The 22,779-nt window shown below is 50.9% G+C and overlaps 1 protein-coding gene across 4 annotated transcripts in view; it reads right to left on the bottom strand.

Annotated features, from left to right (window-relative positions):
- SMOX (spermine oxidase) overlaps positions 1–11,231 on the bottom strand; it is a 35,299-nt gene extending 24,068 nt beyond the window's left edge. For 3 of the 4 annotated variants that reach the window (XM_019644647.1, XM_019644652.1, XM_019644650.1), the window contains exon 1: positions 11,024–11,231. The gene's annotated coding sequence lies outside the window, so the exon portion shown is untranslated. Of the gene's footprint in view, positions 1–10,964 lie in introns of all 4 variants that reach the window. The other variant, XM_019644649.1, reaches the window with a different exon arrangement.
- Between the last annotated feature and the right edge of the window lie 11,548 nt (positions 11,232–22,779).

Raw genomic sequence — 22,779 nt, 5'->3', positions numbered from 1 at the left:
TGCTTAACCCAGCTGCACTGCCAAAACCTAGGGTTGCCAAGGGGCGGCCACCTGCCTCCTGCCCAGGGTGATGGTGGGGTGGGCTTCGGGCCACCCGAGTCTCCCTGCCCCATGAGGGCTGGCTCAAGGCTTGCCAGGCACTACACTAAGCCAGGCCACAGAAACCTTGGCCCTTGGTTTCATCCTCCATAAACAGGGACAGGGACAGTGGTCTAATTGCTGTGCCTGCACACATACACACACAATTCTAAGAGCAACTAACTCAGACTTCCCTCTAGATTGTCACCTCTCTCAGTGGCCCACGATTTTCTCCACCTGGTAACTTCAGGAAGTGTAACCGTGCTCTTCTAACAAGTCCTAACACAGGATCTCCTAACACAGGATCACCCAATAAAGGCCCCTCCATAAAGTTCTACCCTGACGCAGAACCCCAGCAAGAGCTGGAGCAAGAGCTTTTCAAGTCTGAAAAGCCAGTGGCGTTCATTTCAAAATGCACACGTGGGTCCTGACCCCACGATTTAATCTATAAAACACCTACGGGGCTGGCCAAGTGGTTCAGTTGGTTAAGAGTTGGCTTAAGAACGCGAGCTCTAAGCAACAGGGCCGCCGGTTTGATTCCCACATGGGCCAGTGACGCTGAGCCCAAGCTGAGCTGTCGCTGAGCTGCCAACAGGTAGCAGGATGGCTCAGCTGGTGTAACAACAAGATTGCCTGTTCGATGGTGGGCTTCGCCCACCCGCAAGTAAGACTGAACTCAGCACCTTGAGCTGAGCTGCCGCCCGGATGGCTCAGTGGATAGGGCGTGCGCTCTTAAGGCTGCTGGTTGGGCTCCCACATGGGATGGTGGCTACGCCCACCCGCAACTAAGACTGAACACAGCACCTTGAGCTTAGAGACCACGAGCTGCCAATGAGAAGCCAGATGGTGACTGGCGCCCTCCACAACAAGACTGAAGAACAACAACTTGGCTGTTCCCCTCCCCCAATTCCCCAATAAAATCTTTTAAAAAAAACCTACAGAGTTAAGACACTGAGCCTGTACAATAAATATATTCTTCGAGTCCTTTTGTTGAGTTCCCAGAGACTTAATAATTCACCAGCTCTTGAAATCAAGAAATGTTTGTGCTTACAATTCTATCATCATTGTTATCACTATTTTTCCCTGAGCGTGTCGGAGGGACAGAACAGAGTGCTAAGCATTTCAAGTGGAATATATCAGTGAATTTTCATGTCAATACCCTCATCCTACAACGGAGGAAACCAAGAGGTTCCGAGAGGTTCCATACCTGCCTTCTGACATAAGGCGCTCCAAAATTTGTTTAGTAAAATACTAAGACTCAGACTTTACTTTTTTTAAAAGACCAAGGAATGAGTCAAGTTCATTGTCTTGAGTTACTTTCTCAGATTAAGTCAAAAGTTTTCCATTAATTGTGTAGGATTTTTAAAATCAATTTTCCAAAATAAAAGAGAGTAGAAGGGATCTGTATGTTTAACCTTTAAAAAGGCCTCATTTAAAAATCTTTCCCAAGAATGTTTGCCCATTGGTAGTCCTGGGTGTCTCTGCCTGAGTCATCTTAAAATCTAGCTGACTCAAGGTCTAGTTTTTTGCCAGTCCAAAAGCACCCATCAGCCCCTCCTCCCTGAGGTCAGGAGTTCGGGGAGCTGGGCTGGCCTGGCTTGAGGGGGAAGGTCTGCTTGTGATGAGGAGGCTCTAAGGGGTCTGTGAGGTGAAGAACACACATCTGACCAGATTTCCTAGAACCTGGGCTGGAGACCCCGTCATGCCATGCGTTGGCAGTGCCCGTGTCTCCGTCTGTGAAATGGGGTAATAGCTCAGGCTCTATGGGGCCATAGTTTCTGAGGCAGGAACTATGGGTCTGCCAGGGCTTGGCACAAAGTTGGCAGAGGGTGGATAGGTTCTTTGTTCCATTTCCTAATAAATTACAACTCGTTTCCAAGTGCTTCTTCTCCTGGGCTTACATCACACCTTCTTTAACACCCTCCTCCAAGAAGTAGCTAGAGGATAAAGAAATCTGGACTAAGCAGGGTAGGGGTGCTGCTCTCCCCCAGGTCAAGACCCCCTGCTCTGGCTGAGCCCAAAGGCTTTGCTTCCTCCCCTGTCCTCCCAGCCCTTTTAGAGACCGCAGGGGAAAGTCCTGGGCTCCAACTGTTTGAGGAAGAGCGAGAAGGAGAAGGGCAAAGGAGGACAGGAAAGTCGCTGTGCTGGGTAAGCTAGCTCAAGGAGCATCCTCTGCCAGGGTCCTCCTGTCTGCCCAACTGTGAACCATTAAAGCAACTTCTCCTGGGTCACTGTTTGAAATGCCACACCCCGTCACCCCCACCTGAGCTGCTGAACACAGAGTCCTCACACTTCAGAGGAAACGAGGTGTGGCAAGGGGCAAAGCAGGGTGGCCTCACTGAGTGCCCCAGCCGCAGGGGAGGAGGTGGGGAAAGGAGCAGGGGCCCTGGATCCCCCCACCCCCCACCCCCTTCCTGCACTTGCAACGTCCTGCCAGGAAGGCAACAGGATGAAATTCCCAACCTTTTGGGGAAAATGACTCAGAGCTCTGAGAATCTGAAGACTAGGGTCATATAAGCAACCCAACCCTGGCCCATGCTTTGAGTTGTAAACGGGCACAGCTACTCTGTGAGGAAGACCAATGTGGGGGTGGGGGGGTCCTGTACCCCCAATCCACCATCACAGCCCTGCCACGTTTCTCACTAAAGCACTGCTCTAATCAAACCATTGCCCTGCTCAAAAACCTTTGATGACTCCCCATGGCCTAATGAATGAAGGCAGGCCCCTGACACCTCCTCCCGGCCCTATCTCTCTGTCTCCCCCACCAGCTCACATGATGCTCTGAATCCCAAACCCAGACAAGGCCCACAGAGCCAAGCATGACCTGTGGAATCTCTTCACTCTGCCCAAGCCTCCCGGTACCGCCAGCCACTCCTCCAGGAAGACAGTCCTGGCTACCCTCGCCCATACTTTTCTTCTCCTCTACAAAAGGTAACTCTTCTGGTCTAATCAGAATCCACCTCAAGCCTCGTCATGCTTTTGGCTAGTCTTTGTGCCTCTCATGTCTCTGACCATGGTCCCCTTCCCTGGGCCCATCCTGGAGACACTACCTGCAGCCTTGTCAATCACACTAAGAGCAGCCAACAGATACTCGATATCACAATGACCCTACAAGGGAAATAATGTTATTCCCATGGTACACATGTGGAAACTGAGGCACAGAGGGGTTACAACCCTGCTCTCTGAGATGAACAGCTGGGAGAGAATGGGTAGAGCAAGGAGACGGTAGGAGTGGTGGGGTGGGAGGCACTCCCGGAACCTTAAAGACCAGGGCCTGGCTACCATGGGGTCCTAGGCCCCAGACAGGTCCTCCTAGATTCCTTCCTCACCTACCCGGTGAGGCAGAACTGTTGCCACAAGAACCCAGGGCTGGCTCTGGGCCCCAGTCCTCTCCAGGCTGTCCCCCCCTCTATAGTGCCCTTTTCTTCCACTGACCATCCAAATGGTACCCATCCTACCAAGTCCACCTCCCCCAGGAAGCTATCCATCCACCCTCTCTTCTCTCCCTGGCACTTCTGGGACCACCCATCGCCCGTTTGTGGTCTTTTGTGGAGCAGCATCCGTCCACATCAGCCCTTCCCACTGGGCATTTTCCGAGTCAGTGGGATATTATTAGGAAGGATTCAAAAAAAAAAAGGATTTCAAATATTTGGAAAACACCGAATAATTTCTTTTCTGCAGGACTTGTCAGAGCCTTTAATTCTCTTAAAAGCATTTTGAATCTCCCACCCAGTGGTGGAGTGAACTTCCCAGTTTCTACCCTTACTTGTCCTTTGAATACTTGGGGTTTCTCAGAAGGGTCTTTGAGAAATGCCGCCCCCTCCCACCCCCTCAGGACAGCCTGGCACAGCAGGGGGCACACAGGCAGGCACTGGGCCCTGTGATCCTTTTTCCGATGGTACATTTGGGGAACTTAGCCTGAGAGCCCCTCTTGGCGCTGCCCAGAGCTGCAGAACCTTTGCCTTCCTGCCTGCCCTTGCCACTTTCCTTTGGGTGAGGTGACTGCCTACCCTCCTGCCAGCGTCTAGAGGGACCTCATCCTTCCAGTGCCCTCAGATACCACTCCCCAGGCCATGCTGAGCCTGGAGAGTGAGGGACCTTGGGAGACCCCAAAGCAAGCTAGACAGTTCTTCCATGCAAATTGCTCATTCTACTCCATCATTAGCATTCAAGTTTTAATATTAAATCAAAATTTAAAAGTATTAAGCTGCCATTCTAGGAAGAAGCAGTGCCCCCACCCAACAAACCCTGTGCGCCTCTCCCCTGCTCTCCAAGGAGAGGACTGAATCCCTCAACTTATAGGAAACTGTGGCCTCAGAGGGGAGCAGACACTTGCCTGTCGTGGCCCAGCCAGGGGCACAGAAGAGAGAAGCATCTGGGCCTCCCCACCTCCAGGTGTACCAGGAAGGAAGGGGACCCGGTGGAGAAGACCCCAACAGTGGCTCAGGTAACCATCGGCGGTGGCTACAAGGGCTCATGCAGGTGGGGGTGAAGGACACCGGGATGGCTCAGCAGCTGGGTAGAATCTGGGGGCTTTTAGAAGACGGCATGTTGGGATGAAGTCAGCTGTTTTCCCAATCTCCCTGGCCCCACCCTGGCTGGAACAAGAGTGCTCACCCCAGATTGGCTACCCACAGGGCTGGGTTCAGCTGTGGGCAAAGATAAGATGCCCTCCATGCTGCTGCCTGTCATCCTGCCCTGGGGCAGTTGCCTAAGAACCCCTCTCGTGGTCTTGGGAGTTCCTGATAGTCAGGTACCCTGGCAATCAAGCCTGTCTCCTCGCCAAGCCCCCAGAGACCATTCACCTAGTCCCACCTCCCAAGAGGGCAGCCCCCTGCATCCCACACCCTCTACACACTCCCCTCTGCCCTGCTCCCACCTCAGGCCCAACATAAGCAGTCCCTACACCTCCCCAAACACAGTCCACAGGGGCCAGGATGGGCCTCTTCGCCTTTTCCAGTTCCCACCTGACCTGCACCCATCCCTGCACCTGCCTGGCCCTCCAGTCCCCAGCCTTAACCCTGGGTACACGAAGAAGGCCCACGGACCAGCAGCATCACACCACCCAGGAGCTCATTAGAAATGCAGAGTCTCAGGCCCCAGCCTAGACCTGCTGAATTAGAGCCTGCATTTTAACAAACTGCCTAGGTGATCCATGTGCATGTTAAGAGTTTGAGAACCACTTTTATAGGCCACTGTTCTAATCAAGTCATTGCACCCAGGGCCTATCACGTTCAGTGGCTCCCAGGGGCCTAGTGAATCAAGTCCAGACTCAGCAGCTTGGCAGTCAAGGCCTTCCCCAGTCTGGCTTTAACCCACTTCTCCAGCCTTGGGCTCCCCCTCTGTCTTGGGAATGTCATCCCCCTCTCTGTCGGCCAAAGCCGCTCAAGAGTTCAGGATCCTCCAAAAGCACTACCTCCTCCTCCAGGAAGCTCGTCTGAACTCCGCCTTATTATATCACATCCAGCATGGCTCCCTCTTATTTCTTGGAGAGCGGGGATCCTGCCCTGTGTTCCCAGTGGCTGCGAGCCCCAAGCCAGGGCATTGGAGATGCCAAATAATGACTAAAGGTAACACGGCCCAGCATCCAGTTGTCAAGAAGTCCACCCTTCAGCTCTAGCCTGCCAGCCTCTGGCTCTGCCACAGCCTTCACCTCAAATCAACAGACAGACTTGGGCAGCGTAGCTAAGCCCCCTGCATGCTCCCTGCCAGAACCACGGGCCAGGGGAGCTTCCAGCAGCAATGTCCCTTGCTCTGGGCCTCAGTTTCCCAAAATGCAGAAGAGAAGCCACCAACTCTGCCTCCCTCTTTTCCTGGAGGGCTGGAAGAAATCTTGTCAAGATAGGCGAGCAGATCCCTTAAACTCTGGGGCTCCGGATTTGGAACAAAGAGTCTCTATCCTTGTGTGGTCAGCAAACCTTTACTCGGCCAGCCGGCCAGGCCCCTGGGAGGCCAAGTCACCTGCGCAGAGTCATTCTCATGACCAGACAGGAAAGCCTCGCAGGACAGGGCTGCCACACCTTCCTCCTGCCTCCCTCCTTCCTGGCCCAGTTCCTCGGGGCTGGTGTCCCATGGGAAGCCCTCCTTCATAATGGGTCTGTAAGAAGACACTCAAGCATGGAACGGTAAGGAGTTCCCAGCTTCCACAAGCTCTGGGGAAGAAAGGAAAAAAGCCTCTCTAATTCCATTTTACAAACAGACCAAAAGAGGTAAGGACAGGGCCAATAGTGAAGCACATTGAGCTCTTTGCAGTTCCCATTTCTCTGTTCCCCTAGCTCAACTCCCACATTCAACCCAACCCTACCCTCACCCCCAGCCAGGCTTCCCAAGGCCAAGTCTGAAGCTCAGACCCACAACATTCTAGATGGAATCCAAAACAGGCCGGTGTATCTGCAGAGCCCCCACCTGACCTCCCTGGCTCTCAGGAGACAGATGAAGAGAGAAGTGGGCGATGCTAAACCCAAAGGGGTGGCATTCTAATGGTGGCTTCTCAGGCAGGGAGTTGTTTTAGTACCGGAAGCAGCTGACCTCCCCAGCACCCTGAAATCACAATGTGCATGACACCCAACTACTCAGCCTGGGCCTAAGCCCTCCTGGGAGAAAAGGCAGTGCATGAAGCCAGGAAACCCAGCTGCCCACTTGGAGCAAGGACCCCTTCTACATTACTTCTCTCCTACCTCCCCAGCCCCCAAGGCCAGGCACCTCGGGAAGTCTGGGAAAACCACTTGTTTGTTAAGGAGACTTCGGCTGGCGCGTATCTGAGAGGCATGAGAGAAGTGGGAGAGTGGGGTGCTTTAGAGGTTGGATTCTGAAGCCAGGTTGCGTGGGTTCAAATCCTCGCTCTGTCACCACTGTGTTGTATTACTGTGCCTCGGTCTTCCCATCTGTTAAACGGGAATAAGACCTACCTTAGAGAGCTATTAAGATGAGTCAAGGGTTTAAAATGCACAAAGTCCTTAAGACATTGCCTGACACCCAGTGCGTAGATGAGGGCCCTGGCCCGACCTCTTGGCCTCTGCCTGATTTCTCCTACTGAGGACACCCTCCTTGTTCCCACCTGTCCCAGCTCAGAGCCTTTCCTAGGCACGCCAGCCCAATTCTAGATCTGGACCTCCAGCCCCTAGTTCCAGGGCTCCCCTCACAGTGTCCTCTTGGTCCATCACCAGTCGGCCTGCCGGGGACCCAATTCCCCTCCCACCCAGATCTTAGGTCTCCTGGCTCTTGGCCCTCCGTTCTGAGAGCACCAGCCACACAATTCAACTCTCAGCTGGTTCCTCTGTGCAAAGAGGAGAGTGTAGGTGGAAAGACAAGGGTCTATAGAGAGATCCCCAGCCCCGGCTTCTTCCTCCCTTTCAACTCCCCAGCCCCCAAGGCCAGGCACCCAGCAGTCACCCAAGGGAGTAAGTAGCCTGAAATAAATCCCCAGCTGCCAGGCCGCTCTCATCTCCTGAGTTAGAGAACACACATACCCCTCTGTAAACCCAGCCTGGATTTTCACCAAAGAGAGCAAAGGAAGTCATTTATTCCCAACCCACAGCTACACACACCGACTCTACATCCCCCAGACTCCCAATTTCCTCCTAGGCATACAGGCCTGCCTTCAAGACACTTCTCTTGTATCTTCTCCACTTCTCTTTTCCACACCCACTGGCCCTCTCAGATTTTTGCAGCCATTTGCACAACTGCTTTTGTGGGGGGAAAAAAAAAATCCTCAGTGTCACTTGAGGTTCAAAGGGGGCTCCTGCGCTGACTGCAATACCCACCTCTTTCTGCGTAGCCCAGCCCTGACCGTCCTACCTGATTCAAGATTTGCTGAGCAGCAGCTATGTGCCAGGCACGGTGCTAGATGCTCCAGATACAGCAGTGGGCCATTCGGTCAAGGTTCTAGCCCTTGAGAAGCCAGGCAAAGTAAAAATACAACTGTAACAAGTGGTGATAGACTGTGATAAATATAATGAAGAAAGGAAGGCAGATGCTATAATGAATTACAGGACAGAGCGGGGCCCTTTACCAAGACTGGGAAGGCATATGAGGAAGGCAATTTAAGTTGAGACCTGAAAAATAAGGAGGAGCCAGGCCAGCCCAGTAGAACACCCTGAAAGAGAAACTAGCACAAGCAAAGGGCTTGGGGCAGAAAAAGGCTTGGGAGGTTCAAAGTCAGTGATTCAGATGTGGCTGTCAGGAAGAATGCAAAGGGACAGTGGTCAAGACAAGGCTGAAGAGGCCGGCCGAGTGGCGCGATGGTTAAGAACTGGCTTGGGACGCCAGAGGGCCCCGTTCGGATCCCACATATGAGGGCCAGTGACACTGCCCTCCACAGCTAAGATGCTGAACAACAACTCAACCAGGAGCTGGGCTGCTGTGAGTCGCTGGCGATGGCATAGGCTGCAGCCCCTGCGGCAGTGGGTTGTCATGGGCTACCGTATGTAGCCAGCAGCCAGCGTGAGTGGCCAGCAGCCGCAGTGAGCGGCCGTCCAGAAGCCGGCGACTGATCTGCCTCGCCAGGGAAGAGCACAATGATGGTGCCAACTTGGGCCAGTGAAGCGACATCCTCCACAACTAGACTGAAGAACAAAACAACAGCAACTTGTCTGTTCCCCTTCCCCCAAGTCCCCAGCACTGTTCCCATCCCCCCAATTCCCCAATAGAAATCTTTAAAAAAAAAAAAGACAAGGCTGGAGGAGGTCAAAAGGGTCCAGATCATGGAGGGTCTGATAGGCCAGAGAATCACTTTGAAATTGTATTCCAAGTGCAACAACAGGGAGCTATGAGGGCTATTTAGAGGAATGAGATTATCTAATCAATAGTTCTCTAAATACTTCTCTGTTAAAATGGATTACAGGAGGACAAGTGTGGACTTAGGGAAAGCAGGCAGCAACTATCACAGCATTCAGGCAAGACACAAAAGGTAGCTTGACCTGGGCCAGTAGCCTAGGGAGGGAGAAGTGAAGTCAGAGCTTGAAGAACAGGCCCCAGGTAGATGCTGCAGAAAGAACCAAAAGGATTTGCAGTTGGACTGGGTGTGAGGAGGGTGACAAAGGGAGGAGTTGATGCCACCTCATTTCCTGTCTTTAAACTGGGTGAGTTTACTGAGAAGAGGAGGCCTGAGGAGGTTCATATTTGAGGAGTGCAATCAGGGTTCTGTTTCATCCGTAAGAAGTTTTTCATACCTATGACATGTCCAGGACACCATAAATCATCAGATGGGTGGTTGGATAGAGAGGCTAGAGATAAAATTTGCTACTTAAAATCATGAGAATGAAAATGATGTACGTTTAGGACGTGCCTCTTTGTCAATTAAGGCTTGATTTAAAAATCCTAAGAAAGAATGAGAACATGGTGGAGTATGTAAGGGAAGGGAGCCAGGGGAGATGAGGGGGCCGAGGACAGAGCCTTGAGATCCTCCAGCATTTGGAGTTGAGTGAAGTTGTCCCCAAAGAGGACTAAGAAAGAACTAGCCAGGGAAAGAAAAGAAAACCAGGCGAAGCCAAGAGAGATTATTGGTTCTAGAAGGAGAGAATGACCAACAAGACAAAGAGAGGTCAAGGAAGGCCTGCTGGGGGTGGGGGTGGGGAATCACTGGAGATCTTGACTGGGACAGTTTCAGTGAAGTGGTGGGACAGAAGCCAGGTCAAGTGGGCTGAGAAGCCAAAGGGACGTGCTCCAGAGGAGCACGTACTGACAGCTCTCTGGAGAAGCTTTGCTGCGACGAGTGCAGAAGTGGGTCTGCTGCTGGGGGAGAATGAGGAACGATGGAGGAGGGTGCCAAAGTATGTTCTTACACTGTTGTGAATGATTAAGGGGGGGAAGAAGCCACTTCTAACACTAGAGAGAGGAGAAGTAACTGAAGAAGGGGGGAGAGGGAGCGGGCCACCTTGGTGCCCACGTGGAGGCATGGGCCTGTGGCAGGAATTGGGATGCTTCCTATCCCTAACAAGAGAGAAGAGGAGGGGAAGGGGGGCCAAGGAAGCAGAATACAAATGTGGGCCTTCAATGCACACACTTTCAGATGCACACCTATCCCCTCCATTCGTGCCCACTCCAGTGACCCCCGGGGGCACCTGCCTTGTTTCACTGCTTGGACAAGTGGCCCTCCCACGGACTGGCATGGGATGTGCCATCACTAGCAGGTTCTGCAAACAACCTGTGGACACATCTTACCATATGTTCCAACCACTGTGCTTACCTCATCAAGCGGTGTCCCTGCCTGGCAAGCTCGGAAGGGGTCCACGGGACCCTCATCCACTTCACCAGAGCCCTAGCCCCCACCCCAGGGCAGTGGCCTCCCTCAGCCCCCTCCCCAAAGTGACCGAACACACTACCCCTTTCCAAATGTGGCTATCACCAAGCCTGGCGCAGCCCGTGAGCACTTAGTTGGCCCATTGAAGAGAGCTGCTCCCCACCCTGTCCAGCGCCCCACGAGACCACCCGTTCGCCCGGAGAGAGGGCTGCCCAGCCTCAACCCGTGTCCCAGCCGTCGCCCCGCAGGCTTCTCTTCTCTTCCCAGCGCCCACCCTCTGGACCGCCCGAGTCGTCGCGGGGCGTCGGCGCCCGGCTTTGTCTGCGCCCACGGAGCGCGCCTGCCGAGCGCCCCAGGCGCTCCTCAGCCGCACGTAGCTCGCAGGGTCCGGCCTGCCCTCCACCCCGGCGCGCTAGCCGGGCTCACGCAGCCCCCTCCCGAGATCGTCGTCCCTGGGACCCGAACACCGCCTCCCCCGACGCCGGCGAGGTGTGCGCGGCGCCCACTGCTCTCCTCGAGCCTCGGGGAACGCCGCGCACCCAGCCCTCCGGCCTGAGCGCCGCGCTGGCTGCCGGAGCTCCGGGCCAGCCGAGCCTTCGGGGCTGCTCCGGGCCCCTCACCCTCCTGTGGCGGCCGCAGCCCCTACCTATCCCCCAACGAGGTCTGGGCGCCGGGGGCCGGGGCCGGGGAGCCCGCGCGCGGTACCTTTCCCTGCTGAGCCCGGGAAGTGAGTCTGCGGCGAGCGGCGCTCCAGCCTCGGCCTCCTCCGCCTCCCCTCCTTCTTCAGCCGCCTAGCTTCCTCCTCCAGCCGCCACCGGGACCGTAGGGGCCCGAGCCAGCCGCCGCGGCCTGTGTGGGGCCCCGCTCCGCCTAGCGTCCCCGGCCCACCCCGCCCGGTCCGCTCCGGCCCGGCCCCCGCTCCGCCTCGGGGCGGGGACGCACCCAGCTCCTCCCCGGGCCCGCCCCGCGGGGGGCGGGGAAGCTGGTGGCCTCCAGGGCCGAAGACCATGGTGCACTGGCCTCGTATCCCAGGCCCGGCGCTTCCCACCTGGGCCCCACGCCCCTCCACCCCAGCAAAGCTAAGCGCCAAACGTCCCCACCCATTCCTGAAAGAAAAGTAGCCGACCCAGCCCTGCTCGCCCTGTGCTGGGCAAAACGTAGGGTCGAGGCTTCCTGCCAGGCGTCAGGCGTCCAACAGTGCTAGGACGCGGACCTCAGTTTACCCGCAGACTTTGGAATCGCCCCTTTGAAAGGAAGGGGCGCCCCTCTCTCGTTCCGGAGTTGTCTTCACTCCCTCATGCCAGGGTTTGGAGCCACCCCCAATCTCATTTTCTCCCCAACAGCGCTGCCGTGCCCACCACCCCATCGCCCAGTCTCCTAGAATCAATCTCAAGCCCGCAACAGCAGGGGGTAGGGAGCACTAAATCGCTACAGCCTGTCCCTTCGCAGCGCCCACGGGCAGTCAGTGGAAGTAGCCTCTTTAAGAAAATATCCTTCACAGGTACCCACTGCCTCATCTTCAAATGAAAACCGAAGCAAATATAAGTGTGAGGTTCACGTTCTTTTCCTTAAAAAAAAAAAATTCAGAATTATTTGTTTTCGGTTTGAGGTTCTGCAAGCACTGCTCTGATCCCCTGTACAGTTTTTTATTTGAGGGGGTAAGGAGAGAGCAGGGAGCCCTTGGTCTCTGACAATTTCATTCTGTTTAACCCTGTGAGCATCTCCAGAGCCTCCTGGGGCTGATAGAGACCCAGTCCAAGGAGTGCAAGCCTTCAGTGGAAGCCAGGCCCCTACCCTGAACTGTCAGGTTGAAAGTGCCTCACCTAACCCAGACTCCACAGGGGACCCAACCGGGCCCTAGTGCAGAGCATAGGTCCTAATGGGTCCAGAGACCAGGAGGACAGAGGTGTCCCTGCAGTATTGGGATTTGATGCTCTCGGGCAGACGGGACCCGCTTGGGTTCAGGTGTTGGAAAAATTTCCCCAGGCAAAATTAAGGGAATTTACCCGCGAGGCTCCTCTTCAGCAGCAGCAAAATGACGTGGATATTCTCTGGGCAACATGGCAGGCCCTAAGAATTATATATAGAGTGGGGCAGGAAAGATAGGGGTACTGGTATGTGACCCAACCCAGACAGTGGGAGAAGCCTTATGGGCTTTGTTAGGGCAAAGGCTTTTTCCAGAACCAGCACACCTGGAGCATAGGGGAAGGGTAGATCTCCCTGAGGGGATTTTCGGGAAGCGATTCCTATTCCAGCCCGGATTTAGCTGGTAGGTCTGGCAGCAGTCACATCACAGAACAGTCCTCCACAACAGGCTGTAGGGCACCTGCGTGGTGAATTTCAGTTGAGATTTCTTCTCAGCAGAATAGGCCTTGTCATTGTCCAAGCTATTCCCTCCACCTAGAAGCCTTCCTCCCTGCTCCTGATAAGGCCTTGTGTCCCCTTGGAATTAAATGTCACACCTTCCTCTGTGAATCCTTCCCCATCGCCAAGGAAAGCGAAATGTTTATGAGTGTGCTCTCAGGATTACATTTCCAGGGTTTGAGTTCTGCCTCCATGTGGCCTCTCTGTGCTGCTTCAGTTTCCTTATACATGAAATGGGGTTAATAAGTAGTAGCTACTCCAAAGAGTTGTATTAAATAAGAATATTAATATGGACTTGATGGATTACAAATGGTGGGAAACCACTCATGTTGGCTTGCTATAAGCAAATAAGAATTTTATATGCTCACATAATCAAAGACTCCAATGGTATGACTGACCTGAGTAGCAAGAGGCTCAAAAAATTATCAAGAGTTAGTCTTCCTCTCCTCATCTCTTATCTTGGTTCCTTGCAGCTGCAACATGACTGCCAGCAGCTCTATCCTCACAGCCCAAGTCCACATTTCTTTCAGCTGTCCCAGCAAAAAGCCAAGGTTACACCAAGTTGGCTCGGACTGGGTCACATATCATTGTTTGGGCCTGAATCACATGCCCAGCGCTGGCATCAATCCCATCCAAACCACAGTGATGGAGAGTGAGGAAGGGTGGTGTCAGGGTACTGTTTACAATTAGAAGGTGAACGGACCCAGAGCTGTGTGCCAAACACACAGTAAGTTCACAAAAAATATATTGGCCATTGTTGGGGACCTTCATCGTGTTTCAGGGATGCCCAGTATCTTTTGAACATCCTTCTATGTTGGGGGAACTTTCCATGTCACAAATCCTGCACCCCTACTACAAAGCCAGAAACACTCTTTCCCAGTACCCTATGCAGCTGGGGTGCTGGCATCATCCAGGCCTATGACCAGATGCTCCACTGAAGACTTTTGTGTGGAAGTGAGCAATGTGAAGAGACAGGTGTCACCCAGAATCCATTCAGGAGCACAGGAGCAAGGATGGTACTGGAGGCATCTGGCTTTAGAGACAACAGTGACAGAGGTGCTAGAGTGCTTGCCAAAATACATTTCAGTTGTCCATTGTTACCCAAATAGCAACCCTCAAAACTTAGTAGCTTAAAACAACGATTTCTTATTTCTCACATTTCTTCGGGTTGACTGGACTCAGCTAGACAGTTCTTCTGCTGTACGCCATGTTGACTAAGGACGTCATCCGGAAGCTTGGCTGGGCCTGAAATAGTCCAAATGGATTCTCTCTACAAGTGACTCTCCAACAGGGTAACCTAGACTTCTTAGCACATGGCAGCCTGGCATCCCGGAAGGTAAAGTGGGAAGCTGCCAGGCATCTTAAGACCTAAGCCCAGAATTGCCAATTCATGATTTCTGCCACATACTGTAGGCTAGAGAAAGCCATGAAGCCAGCCTGGATTTAAGAAGAGGGTGAAGTGACTCCACCTCTTGTTAGGAAGAGTTTGCTAGGGCTGCTACAACAAAGTCCCATAAACTGGGTGGCTTAATCAACAGAAATTTACTGTCTCACAGTTCTGGAAGCTGGAAATCCAAGGTCAAGGTGTCACCCAGGGTGGTTCCTCCTGTGAGGGAGAATCTGTTCCATTCCTCTCTCCTGGCTCTGGTGGTTTGCTGGCAATCTTTGATGTTCATTGGCTTGTCAGTGCATCACCCTAGTCTCTGCCTTCATCCCTTCATCTTCACATGAGTTTTCCCTGTGTGTATGTCCCTATCTCTGTGTCCAAATTTCCCCTTTTTTTAAGGACCACCAGTGGATTAGGGCCCACCCTAACGACTTCATTTTAACTTGATTACTTCTGTAAAGACCCTATCTTCAAATAAGGTCATGTTCTGAGGTACTGGGGGTTAGGACTCCAACATACCCAACCTATCTATGGGGGGCGGGGGGAGACATGATTCAACCTAAAACAAATTAATGTCCAGGAATGGAGGGACTCCTTGCTAGCCATCTTGGTAGACAATCTACCACAAAGCAGAAACCCCGAAGAATACCTCCCTCTTATTTTTAAGAACAGACTCCTGAGGTAGGCAGGTTCAACTAGAGCCCTGAATTTAAGCACTTCTTACAAATCCTATCACCAGCATCAGCAGTTTTGGGTATAACCTGTTTTCCTGTCCCCTCAAGGGAATCTTTGGAGCCTGGTTGGTGCAAAATGGATTAGATCTAAAACAGTTCTTCATTGTTTCCTCCCAGAACAAGGGGGAAAGGGTCAGGCTCAGGTATCTAACCAGCTGTGAGGCCTTGAGCAAGTTTGGCAGAATCCCTTTTGTCATCTTTAAAATGGGAGTAAAGATAAAAACCTGCCTCTCAGGATTGCGAAGAGGATTAAAAACAAGAAAGTGTGTGAAAAGTGGTGTCCCCTCTAGATGTAAGTCAGTATAGCTGACTGAGGTCCCATTTTTCTGTTAAAATATTAGGAAAGCACTAACCATATTCAGACTTCTCATGTGTGGAACACTTCAGTTTACAAAGCACTTCTACAACCTCCATTACAGGGAGCTGGGGTGCCCTGTGCTATGAAGGCAGAGTAACAAATAAGGGCTTTAGGAAGTGTATTAGTTATAGTAATGCTGGCTGCTGCAACAAAGACATCCAAGAATACAATGGTTCAAACATAATAGAAATTCATATCTTACCCACACAATAAAGAGGTGCTCCCACTCCTCCACATTCAGCGATCTAGGTTCATTCCAACCTGTACCTCCAGCAACCATTAGGGTCTGTAGTTATTGAAAAGCCAGCATCACTGGAAAGCCTCAGCTTGAAAGATGACATTACTTCTACTCACATACCATTGGCCAAAACCAGTCACATAAACACACCTTACTACAAGAGAGGCTGGGAAATCTATGCTAGCTATGAACCTAGGAAGGATTGGAAAGTGATTTGGGGGTAACAAGCTTCAGCCTCTGCCACGAGAGGGTTTGTAAAGGAAGTTCTAGAAGGAACCAGTCACATATCCCCAAGGAAGTGTCATTCTTGGTTGGAGGATGTAGTAGCTTGACTTACTGGTCACAAGTCTTCATTTTGCTGTGTGTAATAGTATTTTGCATCCATATTCTTACCATGGACTCAGAGAGATGGAGTATATTTTCCCACCCACTGACATTGGACTCGACCATGTGACTTCCTCTGGCCAATGAAATGGAGACGTGGGAGTGTGTCCGTTTTGAGCCTCAGCTTTAAGAGTTCCTGCACGTTTCCATTTCCTTACTGTGCTTTTACCATCTCCATTAGAAATGCTCCCCTAGATAGCTACTGCCCTTTATCCTGGAGTCATAGAATGAACACATGAGGAACAGACCAGAGTTCAACCCAGCACCTAGAGCCAAACTCACCCAGACCATTATCTTGAAGCAACTATCTGACCCCAGTCTAGAGCAGCCAGCACCCAGCCAACTTATACGTGCATGAGATCAGCAGAGCCATCTCAGCCAAACCACATACACATGAGAAATAAATACTAATTGTTGTATGCCACTGAGGTTTCATGGTTGTTACAAAGCACTGTTGTGAAAACATCTGACTGATAAAACAAATAAAAAGTATCCTTGCTCACCCAGCTTTTTCATAAGTTATGTCTATTCCATCTGATTGAAGAAAGAGGTAGAAAACAAGAAGGGAGCATAGCTCAAACACCAGGCCTGCGTGGCCATTTGGTAAGTGAAGATTGCATCTGAAGTCAAGGCCACACTGTATACTCCCTCTAGTCCTCTCCACATATTCTGTCTGTTGTCCCTAGGTTTCTCCACCAGGACAGGACTCCCTGATCTTCAGCCAACATCCTTGGTTACTGTATGGCTATCCTGATGGAACAAGTGATGTATTGGTGAAAAGACACCAACAGATCCAAACCAAAGGATACAAGTTCCATTACTTGTATGGACAAGGCTCCAACTTCGTACACCCAGGAATGGGAGATACTACAGCAGGCTCTGATGGAGAGACCGGCACCGTGGCCTTCAGGTCCCCATTATGAGGCCAGGTCCTGCTGAGACTAACCCATCAAGATGAGGCTCCTGACAGGTCCACTAAAGCAGGTCTTTTCAGACTGCTTGTGAAGCACCTGGGGACCTTGTTAGAATACAGGTTCTGAATCAGCAGATGGGGCCTAAGATGCATTTCTAACAAGCCCCCAGGGGAGGCTAATGCCACTGGTCCTCAAGCCATAGTTTGAGTAGCAAAGCTCCAAAGCTATGGTAGCTACCTCAGCTGCACATTGGAATAAACTGGAAAACTTTAAAAAGCACTGCCGCCCCCAAAATTTCTGATGCAGAGTGTCTGGGGTGCCACTTGGCCTCCTAGTTATTCCAACAGAGCTGCTGCTCTGAAAGCACCCTTTGCTGTTTTCAGGAGTTTGTACCCTCCTGCCTCCTCCCCGCTTTTCCAGAGGCTCTGGCTCTCTCTGCCTGCTCACGCTTTATTTTACGAAGTAAGAGAATTTTCATTTTTTTAACTAAAATCATCCCCATTTTGTGAAAAAAGAGACAATTAAACACATACCAAAAAGGCACAATGGAAGGCAAAAATGGAGTCCTTTAAATTGAACAAATGTGACCTTGTAAAACTCTCACTCTCCTTCTCTTCCTTTCCTCACTCACTGGTGCCCAGTGCAAACACCTCCAGGACTGCACCCCCAGGTTCTCCTCCTATCCACCTGGAAAGTCGGCCATCGGGATAAGCAGAGCCTTAACTAATCCACAACCAAATATAAACAGGTGGGAAATGTTGGCCTTCTAACCAGGATAATTTAATACCTGCTTTAGAGCAAAATAAGGATAGAAACATGGCAATCATCTTAAACTTTATATGAGTTTTTCAGGTGAAATCCCAGACTTCGAAGTAATTTGGGGTTTGCTGCTGATGGCCTCAGGTGTGGGGCCTGACCTTTGGAGGGCTTAGAAGGGTTGCCAGATTTAGCAAATACAAACGCAAGACACTCAGTTCAATCTGAACATCAACGAATAATTTCCTAGAAGAAGCCTGGGCCCCGATCACATGGCAGTGAGAGGTAGAGTTGCAGTGATCACTCTTCACCATCACAGCTGAAGTACAAGCAGGCCCTGAGGCAGACCCTGGCAAACTCCAGATGACCACAGGAATTCTGAAAAACCCCTCGAAACGTCAAAGGTCATCCACCTAGATTCTCGGCTTATGTGGGTTTTCCAGGTTACTTGGTCTTTTTCGTTGACAATCTTCATCTGCTTGGGCCCTTGTGTAGTCTGAGTTTAGGAGCCAGGTTTTAGGCAACCACCTTGAGAACATAAGCACCATCTTCTCAGCCGTGGTTCCTCCTTGCCTCTATTAAAATGCCCATCACCACCACCATCCATCCCCCCACAGGTCTGGTCTTGCTCCCGCCCTTTCTCCACTCATACCACCAACTTCTGGAAACCTTGTCAACTTCCATCCTAACTCCGAACAGCAGCCGCTGCACAGAATTTGGGGAAACTAAGAAAAACAAACTTAAAAGTGTTTCAAGGGCCGGCCGAGTGGCGCGATGGTTAAGAACTGGCTTGGGACGCCAGAGGCCCCGGTTCGGATCCCACATATGAGGGCCAGTGACACTGCCCTCTACAGCTAAGATGCTGAACAACAGCTCAACCTGGAGCTGGGCTGCCGTGAGTTGCCGGTGACGGCGTAGGCTGCAGTCCCTGTGGCAGTGGGTTGCCAATGGTCTACCGTGTGTAGCCGGCAGCCAGCGTGAGCGGCTGTCCAGAAGCTGGCGACTGATCTCCCTCGCCCGGGAAGAACGCAATGATGGTGCCAACTTGGGCCAGTGAAGCAACGTCCTCCACAACTAGACTGAAGAACAAAAGGACAGCAACTTGTCTGTTCCCATCCCCCCAATTCCCCAATAAAAAATCTTTAAAAAAAAAAAAGTGTTTCAAAACATGAATCAAGGAAGGAAGAGCCCAACAAGGCGAGGCAGAGGAGAGAGGGGACGTGATAAAGGGTGACCAATTCCACAAGCCCTTTGCCTTCTGTGTGGTCCTAACTCCTTCATGTAGAAATGAGAACTCTGAGCAAGATGCCTTCTAACAGTTTGCCCTCTGGGTGCTGCCCTTCTCACTTCTGAGACCGCCCCCATCCTCCAAGGAGCTGTGCACTGTGTACTCAGCTTCAGTCAGGCGATCTTTTCTGATCCCTGAGTCCGTGCCAAGCATGCTGGGCCGTGGACGTCAGCAGCAGAGTAGGTGACCTAAGCCCAGCTGACTGTCTCACAGCATCCCCAGACATCACAGTGGGACAGGCCAGGACCTGCTGGCTCTGTGGGGCAGACTGACCTGGTCACGGCTGAGTGTGTGTGCCTGCGTGTGTCAGCATCCTGGTCCTCACCCCACCCTGGGAGGCTGCGGTGGGCAGCCTCTCTGACCACAGCCTGCTGTGTCAGTGATAAGTAAACAGGATGAGTTGATTGCTGCCTCCATACACATATGCCAGTCACCATCTAAACAGGAAAGAAAACATTTGACCCATGAGGAGGGGGGCCTTCACTACTCTCTGTGATGTAGGAGAGAGAGGAAGAGATGAATAGAGAGAAACAGAGATGGGCCGAGACAAACAGTGAAGGAGACACAGAAGAAAGCCAGAGCCAGCAACTCAGCACAGTCTTGGGCTGCTGTGTTTCCACCAGCTATTCTATGTCGTCAAAGGTGTCCCACTCGTGCCCCTACTTGCCAAGCTGTCCTGCCTGGAGCCAGCCTCCCTACATCTGACCTCCTGCCCCTCCTCCCACGGAGGCTCCCCCACCATTCTACAGACTCCACTTGTCTTAGAAATCCTCAAGGCAGAACCACTCCCTCGGCTCCCTTCCTTTTGCAAAGCAAAGTTCCATAGTGTGTCTCCAACCAGATATATTCCTAGAGGGCTCATCGTCTCTCCTTTTGGGCCACTACTGGGTCTACTCACATTGTAGGATACACGATTCCTCCCACTTTCTAAAAAGGGGCACTGAGCCCTTTGTGGGTTCACCGAAGGCCACCAGCAAATGAGGAACGAATTTAGCTTCCGACATACTAGACTTTCAACTCCACCCTCCTTCGTGGTCCACTTATCGCTGCTCTTTCTTGGCCTGTCTCCTCAGGTCTTGGTGGTGATGTGTGGCTAAGAGCACGCAGGGCCGGTGACTCAGGTAGGAGGAGGCTGAGGCTGCCAACTTCCTGGGAGGAGCACTTGCCCATTAAACAGGCCATCCTTTGAGTCACTGAGAGATCCTGGAGCTTGGGAGAGGCTGACTCATCCCTGTCTTTATTTCAGTTCAGGAGAAAAAGTCATCACACGTAGGAGAATGTCCAGTTCATCCTTGTTTCCCCACAGACTTGAAAACTGGAAGTGTGCCACGTGGAAAGACAGAGCAGTCCTCAGGAAGAGCCTTAAGATAACCCTGGAAGATGTGACATGGGGAGAGCAAGGAAAGTCCAGGGCCTTCCACAACACTGTGGGCAGAAGAGAAGAGCAAGACACAGGAAATGCAATATTCAAATTCAGATTCAGGGGGAAAAAACAAAAAAGGTATATTTGAAAGGTGGTGTTTGTCTTGCGAAATAATCTTTCATTAGAAAGCTCCAAGTTCCTGTAAGTGGCATTCCATTGTTGGGCAATTTCCAGGGTGTGCTTATAGATCTGTCACTAGTCCAGAGAGAAGACACCCCCACAGCTCATAGCACTTGGAACTTCAGCCCCGGAGAATGGCACCTGTTGGCACCTACAAGTAGCAGATCGTCCCCAATGCCCTTGGTTCTTTCACTCAAGTTCAGAGCTTTTCAAACTTTCCAAATCACCTGGAGAGCTTGTGAAAAATACAGATGAACAGGCCCCACCCCAGAGTTTCTGAATCAATAGGTTTGGGGTGGTACCTGATCATTTGCACTTTTAACAAGTTCCCAGGTGATGGTCCTGCTGCTGGTCCCTAAAGCAAACTTTACAAACTACGATTGAGTTAGAGTTAGGCCCACCTGCCTGCACTCACCACTAGAGAAAGTCACTCAGCCTTGTTACTGGTCTCCCCTTATATCCAGGGCCACAGGGGCTCCACAGGCCCACCGCACTTCCTGCAGGTGTAACAGGTTACAGGTGTAACCTTTCCCACCCTTTGCTATGACTTATTCGCATTTTCTCCTCTGTCCTCAAACCTCCAACATCCCCTCTTGTGCCCAGCTCAGCTGGTGAGGAAACTGATGCCATCATCTTCATTGCTTCGCTCCTCATTGAAGAAACAGATGCCATCATATTCTCACCACCAAAACTTCAGACCCACCCACTTGGGGCCCACTCTCTCTACCCATTCTCCTCAGAGATGGAGGTATCCTGCTCCCATCCAAGGCCACTCACACCACTTGTATCCGTCCTCCTTCAGTGCTCCTTTCTCTCCTATCTCTTCCCTTGTTCCCTCTCTTCTGGGAATAGTGGACCATTTCCACAAGCATACAAATGTCTTCCATCACCTCTCAGCTTTAAAGAAAAAAAAAAGGCTGCCTCCTAGACCTCCTTATCTGCCTCCCACTACCACCCCATTCCTCACCTAATATTCACAGCAAATCTTCAAAGTATGTGGGTAGTTCCCATCACCACTTTCTCCCTTCCCAACCCACCTCAATCTGCCTTCCTTCCTTAGCACACTGTTGAAGCCCCAACAACTTTGGTAATGAGTTCTTACCAAATCCAAATCCATCATTACCAAATCCAAATCCAGTGGTCTTCATCTCACTCACGTCTCTCAGAAACAGTCCAGACTGCTCACCACTGTCTCCTGCTAGGAAGGCTTTCTGCTGTTTGCTTCCTAGGCCCCACCCCTCCTGGTTTTCCTCCTACCTCACTGGACACACCTCCTCTGAGTGTTGGAGGGCCCTGGTCTTGGAACTGACCACCTCCCCTGCCCCATACTATCTGGCCCCACGACTCCAACATGGCATCTGCCACATCTGCATCTACAGCCCATGATCACTCCCCTGCTTTTGGATTTTTATACAACTACCTTTGAACATCTCAAACTCAACATGCCCAAAATAACACTCTCTTAATTTCCCCTGCTCAACTTGTGTATGTGTTAACATATACATAACAGAAAATTTACCATTTTAACCATACTTAAGTATACACTTCACAGTGGCATTAAGCACATTCACAATGTTGTGCAACCATCACCACCATGCATTTCCAGAACTTTATCATCATCCCAAACTGAAACACTGTACCGATTCAACAAAAACACCCCTTTCTCTCCACCTCCCCACCCTCAGCCCCTGGTAACCACTATTCTGCTTTCTGTATCTATGAATTTAACTATTGTAGGTATATCATATAAGTGGAATCATGCAATATTTGTCTTTTTGTGTCTGCCTGACCAACATTTTCCTCCCTCAAGTTCCACCATCTCCTAATTGCCCAAGAATACTCCCAAGCAAATAAAGTAAGTTTCTGAGCTGTTTTCTTCAATTTTATTTTTTCAGGTATTTCTGTTTTGTTATTTAAAATATTAAATCTAGAAAATAAAGTAGCCAAGAAAGACATAACACCATGCTCCTACTTCTCAGATTTAATCATTGTTAACATTTTATATCAGTTGCTTTAACATTTTTAAATACAAGAAATAAAGCATTACAATTCAAATTGTCCTCCCCTTTTAACTCCCATCGCCAGAGGCAATAACAAATAAATTAAATATGCATCATCTCACCCATTTTTATGGTGTATACCTATATTATATTTCATCTAATCTGAAACACCTCAATTATAAGATGCACTATTATTTTAAGCACCACTTAAAAAGAAAGACACCACCTGTTAAACCATGGCACAACAATTTCTAATCTTATATTTTATTTAATACTTATTGAAAGAACTCCTTTAAACTTATTTAAACATATATATTTTATCAAATCTAAAATGCCATCCGTTTTAAGATGCATCCTGATTCAGAGATTTTTATAAATGTGTGTCTTAGGATCAATGAATTATAGCTTATCACTCTTGTGCATAGGTAAGAAGGAAATCTCAAGCAAAATAAAACTGCTTAAGTGTTCTGAAAACTTCACATCTAAAGTTCAACT

Source organism: Hipposideros armiger, unplaced genomic scaffold (assembly GCF_001890085.2).
Source record: "Hipposideros armiger isolate ML-2016 unplaced genomic scaffold, ASM189008v1 scaffold_89, whole genome shotgun sequence".
Lineage (NCBI taxonomy): Eukaryota > Metazoa > Chordata > Mammalia > Chiroptera > Hipposideridae > Hipposideros > Hipposideros armiger.
Note: the sequence above shows the minus strand (reverse complement) of the source record. Positions and strands in the feature narration are given on the sequence as shown.